Raw genomic sequence first — 10,280 nt, forward strand, 5'->3', positions numbered from 1 at the left:
GAGCGGCTGCTTGGGACTACTGCTTGGGCGCTGCAGAAAACCTTGTTGGAATGTGGCATGGTATCACTTTGGGACCATTGTCCAGCTGCTCTTGACTTGGCCACATGAAGGCTCAGACTGTCCCAGTCTCTGAACTGAAGAGAACCAACACTATTAGCATATTTCTCACCACCGTGAATGCAAGGTGATTCAATGAAGAGTATCAGGAGGACGTCTATAAATCCCAGACTGGCATGTGCAAGTTCTGAGGAATGGTGGAATAACCCAATGTATCTGGGTAACCTTTGGAGACAGCTGAGACATGGCTGGCTACAACAGGGCAGTGGCTGACACCCAACTCAGCCCATCTTCTCCAGCCGTGTGGCTGACTGGGTCTTGGTGCTCTGGCTGACTGTCAAACCTGAGCCTCTGAGCTGGGAGAGCCGAATTCAGGACACTGGTCCACCAGAGACCTCCTGGCTCCATGTAATATCAATTGGTGAGAGCTCTCCCAGAGATCTCTGTCTCAACGCTAAGACCCAGCTCCACTCATCGACCAGCAAGCTCCAGTGCTGGACAGCCCATGCCAAACAACTAGCAAGACAGTAACACAACCCCACCCATTAGCAGAGAGGCTGCCTAAAATCATAATAAGTTCACAGACACCCAAATCACACCACTGGATGCAGTCCTGCCCACCAGAAAGACAAGATCCAGCCTCATCCATCAGAACACAGGCACCAGGAAGCCTACACAACCCACTGAACCAACCTTACCCACTGGGTGCAGACACCAAAAACAACAGGAACTACGGATGTACAGTCTGCGAAAAGACCTCAAACACAGTAAGTTAAACAAAATGAGAAATACTCAGCAGATGAAGGAGCAAGGTAAAAACCCACCAGACCAAACAAATGAAGAGGAGATAGGTAGTCTACCTGAAAAAGAATTCAGAATAATGATAGTAAAGATGATCCAAAATCTTGGAAATAGAATGGAGAAAATACAAGAAACGTTTAACAAGGACCTAGAAGAGCTAAAGAGCAAACAAACAATTCCTTCTCTAGAAGGAATCAATAGCAGAATAACTGAGGCAGAAGAACGGACAAGTGACCTGAAAAATAAAATAGTGGAAATAATTACTACAGAGCAGAATAAAGAAAAAAGAATGAAAAGAATTGAGGACAGTCTCAGAGACATATGGGACAACATTAAACCCACGAACATTTGAACTATAGGGGTCCCAGAAGAAGAAAAGAAAGAGAAAGGGGCTGAGAAAATATTTGAAGGGATTATAGTTTAAAACTGCCCTAAATGGGACAGGAAATAGTCAAGTCCAGGAAGCACAGAGAGTCCCATACAGGATAAATCCAAGGAGAAACACACCAAGACACATATTAATCAAACTATCAAAAATTAAATACAAAGAAAAAATATTAAAAGCAAGGGAAAGCAACAAATAACATACAAGGGAATCCCCATAAGGTTAACAGCTGATCTTTCAGCAGAAACTCTGCAAGCCAGAAGGGTGTGGTAGTACATATTTAAAGTGATGAAAGGGAAAAACCTACAACCAAGATTACTCTACCCAGCAAGGATCTCATTCAGATTCAATGGAGAAATTAAAAGCATTACAGACAAGCAAAAGATAAGAGAATTCAGCACCACCAAACCAGCTTTACAACAAATGCTGAAGTAACTTCTCTAGGCAGGAAACACAAGAGGAGGAAAAGACCTACAAAAACAAACCCAAAACAATTAAGAAGATGGTAATAGGAACATACATATCCTTAAATGTAAGTGTAACAAACAGATGGAGAGATATACCATGTTCTTCGATTGAAAGAATCAACATTGTGAAAATGACAGTACTACCCAAAGCAACCTGCAGATTCAACGCAATCCCTATCAAACTACCAATGTCATGTTTCACAGAACTAGAACAAAAAAATTCACAATTTATATGGAAATACAAACGACCCCAAATAGCCAAAACAATCTTGAGAAAGAAAAACGGAGCTGGAGGAATCAGGCTCCCTGACTTTGGACTATACTACAAAGCTACAGTAATCAAGACAGTATGGTACTGTCACAAAAACAGAAATATAGATTAATGGAACAGGATAGAAAGCCCAGAGGTAAACCCACACACATATGGTCACCTGAACTTTGATAAAAGGGGCAAGAATATACAGTGGAGAAAAGACAGCCTCTTCAATAAGTGGTGCTGAGAAAACTGGACAGCTACATGGAAAAGAATGAAATTAGAACACTCCCTTACACCATACACAAAAATAAACTCAAAATGGATTAAAGACCTAAATGTAAGACCAGACACTATCAAACTCTTAGAGGAAAACATAGGCAGAACACTCTTTGACATAAATCACAGCAAGATCCTTTTTGACCCACCTCCTAGAGAAATGGAAATAAAAACAAAAATAAACAGATGGGACCTAATGAAACTTAAAAGCTTTTGCACAGCAAAGGAAACCATAAACAAGACGAAAAGACAACCCTCAGAATGGGAAAAAATATTTGCAAAAGATGCAACTGACAAAGGATTAATCTCCAAAATATACAAGAAGCTCAATATTAAAAAAACAAACAACCCAATCAAAAAATGGGCAGAAGACCTAAATAGACATTTCTCCAAAGAAGACATACAGATTGCCAACAAACACATGAAAGGATGCTCAACATCACTAATCATTAGAGAAATGCAAATCAAAACTACAATGAGGTATCATCTCACACCAGTCAGAATGGCCATCATCACAAATTCTACGAACAATAAATGCTGGAGAGGGTGTGGAGAAAAGGGAACCCTCTTGTACTGTTGGTGGGAATGTAAATTGATACAGCCACTATGGAGAAGGGTATGGAGGTTCCTTAAAAAACTAAAAATAGAACTACGATATAGCCCAGCAATATCACTCTGGGCATATATCCTGAGAAAACCATAATTCAAAAAGAGTCATGTACCACAATGTTCATTGAAACACTATTTACAATAGCCAGGACACGGAAGCAACCTAAGCATCCATCGACAGATGAATGGATAAAGAAGATGTGGCACATATATACATTGGAATATTACTCAGCCATAAAAAGAAATGAAATTGAGTTTTTTGTAGTGAGGTGGTTGGACCTAGAGTCTGTCATACAGAGTGAATTAAGTCAGAAAGAGAAAAACAAATACCATATGCTAACACATATATATGGAATGTAAAAATCAATAAAAATGGTTCTGAAGAACCTAGGGGCAGGACAGGAATAAAGATGCAGACGTGGAGAGTGGACTTGAGGACCCAGAGAGGGGAGGGTTGGGCTGGGACGAGGTGAGAGAGTGGCATGGATGTATATACACTACCAATTATAGACTGGGTGGCTGGTAGAAGCAGCCATATAGCACTGGGAGATCAGCTAGGTGCTATGTGACCACCTAGAGGGGTGAGATAGGGAGGGTGGGAGGGAGACAGAAGAGGGAGGGGTTATGGGGATATGTGTATACGTATGGCTGATTCACTTTGTTATACAGCAGAAGCTAACACACCATTGTAGAGCAATTATACTCCAATAAACATGTTGAAAAAACAAAAAAACATTTTTAAGGACCTTCATTGTTCACATGTAATCTAGTCTTCCAAGATTCTATCCTCCTTTTCCTAATGTCTTATATTCTTCAAGCCATTAATTCTACCAATGGGATCTTCAGAAATGTAACACTTATATATGGAAAAAGACATATTTTCTGGTCTTAGGCTGCTGAGCAGGGTAGAATCTTTCTGAAACTTACCTGTAATATTAATGACCATCATTTAAGTAGTGTCTGTCATACGCCAGACAACATGCTCATTATTTTGTGTGTACATATTCTAATGTTTATAACCAGCCTGGAACATATTTATTATCATTCTTTTTTAAGTTGTTGATTATTGAACCCAAGAGAGACCTTTCCAAGAACCTGTTGATTACGTGAAGCTAAGTTAATAGACTTACTGCAGTAAGGGAGAACACCACTTTGACATAGTCTTAAAAGAGTAGGGAAGAGTATTTACAGGGTTTGGAGTCTGTGATTAAGTGGTTTAGTGTGGTCTTTCCTTGCAGGAAATTTATTGGAATTGGGCAAAGTTGTTGCATAATAATTCAAAATTAGAAGACACATCAAGATGAAGGTTTTAAAGGAGTCTTTTTTTTTTTTTAGAAATGGTGTAAGGCTTTATTTATTTTTTAAATATTTATCTGTTTATTTGGTTGCACCAAGTCTTAGTTGCAGCAGGCAGACTCCTTTGTTTTGGCACACGAACTCTCAGTTGTGGCCTGCATGTGGAATCTAGTTCCCTGACCAGGGATCGAAGCCAGGCCCCCTGCATTGGGAGCATGGAAGCTTAGCCACTGTGCCAACAGGGAAGTATCTTAAAGGAGTCTTAATAGTAAAATTTTCTGATAAGTTAGTTGTTTGCTCAGATGAGTAATCTATTGTTCTGATAGAAGAACTGCTGGCCAGAATAAGCAAACTCTTTGCCCAGAAAACTAATTTGCAAGAATTTCCTAAAGCAAAAAGTGAAATTATACATTAGTTTACATTCTTATCTTCCTGGACAAGAATTACCTGAAATAAATAGTTAAGTCATATTGACAGAGTTGGTCTCAATTTTCAAAAATGAGGAAATTTAGTAATTTTCCAAGGACTACACCCAGAACTCAGTAGGTCCGAAGTCTCAATTAATTCCACAGTGCTAGGTTTTCCCTCAAAATATCTTTATATATCCCTGAAAATAAGACTGCACATAGCCACATCACTTCACCACCAAGACTAAGAACTATTAAAAATGATTAAAGAAGGCAATTTATGGGATACAAACAAGCTTTATTTAATACTTCATGAAGTGGACAGTCTCCACTTGCAGAGCAGTAAGGCAGGGGAGAAAGTAGCAAGCATTTAAAGAGGAAAGAACAAGGGACAAAGAAGAGAAAACTAGAAAATGAATAAAGAACAAGGAAATAAGTAAAAAGCCCAGAGTTGGTTTGGCATTTGAGGAATGACTTGTTACTGAATCAAACTCGGGTCCCCTTGCCTGCACAGAACAAAGCCAATCTACTGACACAAGATTGTGGTGAAGGAAAGTACAGTGTTTATTGCAGGGCACCAAACAAGGAGAATGGGCAGCCCATGCTCAAAAGACCTGAACTCCCTGATGGCTTTCAGGCAAGGTTTTTTTTTTAAAGTGTTAGGGGAGAAGGTCGTAGGATGTATGATCAGCTTGTGTACCTTATTCTGATTGGCTGGTGGTGAGGTAACAGGGTGATGTTTCAAGTATCTCAATCATCAACCTTCTGATTCCAACCAGTCTGAGGTCTATGTGCTTGTAGTTCAGCATATGATCACCCTTCTCCACCAGGTGGGGGTGGGTCTTAGTTTCTGCAGAACAACTCAAAGATATGCATCCGATTGTTACCTATATCCCTTCAGGAAGAACTATGAGTCCTGTGACTCTATTGTTCTAATAATTAACTGCTTGAGTCTGCTCTTTGGAACTGAGGGAAGGTCTGGGAGATTGAAGTTATCTTCTGCAGACAAGAAATGGGGTACACAGAGGGGATTTTGTACGTGGGGAGGCCCCATAGGGTCCTGCTCGCTTTCAATCCCCTCTTTTCTTTGCTATTCCTCAGTTCTGAGGGCAACAGGGATGGGACAAGAAAGGGAATAACGTTTTGAATAGAGAGATTAATCATAAACTCAGTGGAGGAAGTCAGTTTTAGGGGGACTTGGTTTCAGGCTGACTGGCTATAGTGTGTTTCTGGTCAAGCAGAACATTTATAAGGACACAAAAATTATCCAGATTTTAATTTGCTGACGTGGCACTCTTGGCAGGACAGCTCTATCTTGGGCCTTGATGGTTATTGCAACAGAGCTAAGGTTGCCTACATCAATATTACTTTACTATCATTTTCCAGGAAGATAAGGCTACAAACCAGCAAATTACTTCATTGCTTTGTGGAGGAGGAAAATTAATTTTCCTTCTACCATTCTGAGTTATTGGCTGAGAACCCCCTGTAATAAAAGACAGATTAACATGAGAAAAACATTTTTTAATTACATAAACACATAGGGGAACACCACAAAGATATGAGACTCAGAACGCAGCCAGACAATTGAGACTTATATGTCATCCTGAGCAAAGGCAAGGGATAGGGGAATGAGGCTTCAAAGGGGGAAAGGCCATTCCTGGAAAGGTGAGAAGAGCAAATATTTGGTAAACAGAAGTTATCCTGCCAAGCAGATAAGTCTCTCAGGTAAAAAGATTATCTCTGGTAATAAGTCTCTTCCTGATACAGGCCCACCTTCTAATGTAAATTTCCTTTATAAATATAGATTTTCCTTACAAAAGCCTAACTCTACTATGTTTTCAGAGCTTTTCCAGTGTCTGCAGTTTCTTAAAAATAATCAGCACAAAATAATCCTTATACCAAATAAGCACATTAGAGGGGTGGGGGAGGGCACATTCTGCTACTTTTCAGCTTACTTCAGGGACTTCAAGAAAATTCATTCAGAAAAATAAGCTATTTATTTTCTTCGCCTTCTTAGGACAATAGCTTGCTCATCTGGCAAGCTGCTTGCTGATGAAATAATCGGTTATTCATCAAGAATCATATTCATCTCCACCTGTCTGTGACTACCAGTCTTAAACTGTTTATATCATGAAGTTTTCCCAGTCCCGAAGAGATCCCTGACTTGAAAGACTAGGATTAAACCACAGGAGCCCAGACTTTAAACCCCTGTAAATATCCATCTCTGACCTCTTCCTTCAGAGACCCTATTAAGACTCTATCAAGGTGATACTCTCTCTAACAGTAAGGACATAATAATATAATAACAACAGTAGATAATGGCCCAGGCTTGCCTGATCACCAGGTTATTCTGGTGGTTATCTATGTCTTTTGAGAGTTGGCAGTTGACATCCTTCAGGATCTGACATTCTGCCTTATGGGCAGGGGCTGTTTAGATGAATGGTAGATTATAAATAGTGATACCACTTGACATAGTGCATCATGGGTTACAAAGCACTTCAACATACATCACTTGATTTAATCATTAAAAGAACTACTTGAGGTAGATATTGTTATGATGCTTCCTTTAATCCTTAACATTCTTTTATAGGTCAACAAACAAAAGCTCAGAGAGAGGCCAAATGCTTTGGTAAAGATCAGATAGCAAGTAATCAAGATGGGACTTGATGTGTAGACGGCCGTACCATAAAATTTTTTTTCAAGTTGTTTGTGTTCAGTGCTCCCATATCATGTGATCTCTCTTTTGTCCCAATATCCTTGCCCAGTTTTCCACTTCCAGATATCTTCAGAGCACCTGTTCAAAGTTTCCTCACACCGATCTGCTATTTTTGCTTCTTTGACTCTTCTAATCACCTCTTCTCTAGGAAGCTTCCCAAGCAGATCATGGTGTGACCTTCCGTGGTTTGTAGTTAAAAAGTTAACAATTTCTTTGCTTTTTCATATTAATGTAGTTTATTTCTCCTAATCTATTTGAGGTCCTTATCTTCTAAAAGGCAGTCTTCCTAACTAAAAGGGCTGCTATAACTTCCTTGATAAAAGTAAATTCAGGCTTCCCAAGTCTCTCAAATGAAAACAATCTCTATGTGAACAGGGGTTACTGAGCCATCGACTGACCCTGAGGTTTAGCTTCCTCTTGAATGTCATGACACATCATTGTGCCACTACCATTATGACCTCAGGGGGCGCTGCTTCAGCTTTGTTGGATTATTCTCAGCCAGAGACACAGGAAAAGGTTCTCTAGGTTGTGTTCTGCACAAGGGCTCCCAACAAACTGAGCTAGTGTTGGTAGAAATACAGCTCACATTCCCCTGGCCAGCCTTACCTGCCCAAAGGGGAGTCCTTTTTCTAATTTGCACAAAGGCAGCATGTAAATTAGTGAGGCTCACATGCCCTGAAATATTTGCCTAAGACTTAACTAAATGAAAATACTAGAGAAAGTAACTTACTACTGAACAATCTAGTACATAAATGTATTTCCAACTTGCACTTTTCTCCTGAAAATCTTCCTCTTGATCTCTGGACCAGGATTCTCAACAAAGACCACATGCCCCTAAAACAGAACAGCATTTCAAACCCTTCTAGAGTCCTTGGGCAAGGAAAATGGGGATAATAAGGATATATTATAAAGACTCTGTGAGAAATATGGAGTTTTTAATACCATGCCTGGCACATAGTAAATACTCAGGATTGGTAGCTATTATTATGATTCAATAGCCTTTGACTTCACTTTTCCTCTTTATCATGCCCAACTCCATATTCAAATTCATCAGTGAAAAGATTAGACTTTTAGCACTAAACAGAATTTATATGCCTTTAACCTGACTCTTGACCTTGAATCTTAACACAAAGAAATAAGCATATCTTTCTTCTAAGGAAATAAAACATGAATAATATTTATAAAATATTTATAGAATATCTATGAAAGAGCATTTTCACATATAATGTTGGAGTGTATATACTAAAAGTACTTACTAGATATACATGTTATTAAAATGCCCATATCATACCAAAACAAAATTTTAAGTGTGATAGATTTTTATTTTAAAAATAAAAGCTCTTATGTGTATAATGCTTCTTTTTATAACTGCCAGCTGTAATCCACCAAGAGTCAGGGTGCCTGGTCATTTACCAGGACAGAATTCAGACTCTCTTAGAAAATATGCCTGTCCCCTTTGACTTAGAGAAGGCAGGCAATCCTTCCAGACATGTCACCAGCCTAGGACTCATTTCATTCTCCTGCTTGGAAGGACTGATAGCATCTTGTGATTACATTTGCTTGTTGGTGCAGCCTTTTATAAAGAGCTGAAGTGTGCCACGGAGTGTCATTTAGACTCAGTCAAGCTGGATTGATATAAAGTAGAATGTGTTAGAGATAAGAATGGAGTGATATTTTTAGATCTTTTTAAATTTAAAAAGCTTTAAGCCACCATTAGCACATTCATTAAAGTAGCATTCAATTATGAGATGGGTTTTTATGCTTATATAATATATCAAATTAAGCAGAAGAAAATAACTTTAAGACTTCTTATTTTAACTGGCTTTACATTTTACAGGTTTTAGAAAAGTAATTCTTAATTTTTCAATTAATCTTTTTATTAAGGACTCCCTGTATGACTGGCAATTCACTGAATACTTTGAGAAAAACTGAGATTAGTCTAAAGTAGTGAAGACATCCTGTAGGGGGTCGCAGTTTTCTTACTCTACTTGGAAACAAGCCTGGACCCCTATCTTCTTCTTCATCCCTATTATCTATCATGGTGTAGATGAGGATCCCATACCCAAAAGCCCAGGGAAACCAGATAGGTAAATAAACAAAGGGACATGTGCCTGATATCGTAGTTGTTACTTAGTTCCAACCAATTGAAATTAAAGGCCAACCCAGTTTGAAAAATCTGCATATTTATGGAAATTCTTTTCCATTTTTAAATGTTGGCAACTAATTCAAATTAAAAGAAAAAAGTATATTCTGTAGGTCTATTCTGTGTGGGCCAGCAAGAAAGTAGCTATGATCCAGAATCAGAGCGTAACCTACCAGGTGCAACTCTGACTTAGAGTGAAATGAAATTAGAAGACAGAAATGTTAGAAACATTAAAAGATAACAGGCAGAAAGAAAAAAAGTATACTGAATTCTTTGGTTACAAATGACATAAAATTCAACTCCAATTGGCTTATTAAAGGGGGACCTATTTATTATCTCACCTAAGTGAAAAATCCAGATGTAGGACTGGATTCAGGCAGGGCTGGATCTAGCAATTCAAACGATGTCAGCATCGTTTCTCTCCAGTCCTTCCCTCATCTTTCCAAGGTGTCTGCTTCATCCTTCAGGGTTTACATGGTGACCTCAGTATATTCAGGCTTGTCCATTAGAGTTGAAAAGTAGCTGCCATGTTCTAAACTTCACATCTTCACACTCTACCTACTGAGAGATGATAGGTTCTTTAGCTCCTGCAGAAGAGAGAGTAAATTTCTCCTTCCATAAAGGGCAAAATGTGTCTCTTTGTATGTAACTACCTCCAGTGAGGTTGTGGGCCCTACCTTGGACCATAATGGCCAGGAGATGGAATCACCATTTAACTTAAGCCACTGAGAGTTTCAGGGGCTTCTCTGGAGCAACCCAACCCAATAATACATAGCTGCGAATAGCAAGGGTAGTTTCACACCATTTTCTTCAGGGATTACTGCTATAGGGAAAGGGAAATAGAATCACAAACAGTAATTATACACC

Source organism: Delphinapterus leucas, chromosome 11 (genome assembly GCF_059928025.1).
Source record: "Delphinapterus leucas isolate spDelLeu-1000000601 "Yukka" chromosome 11, BTC_Dleu_Yukka2, whole genome shotgun sequence".
NCBI classification, from domain to species: domain Eukaryota; kingdom Metazoa; phylum Chordata; class Mammalia; order Artiodactyla; family Monodontidae; genus Delphinapterus; species Delphinapterus leucas.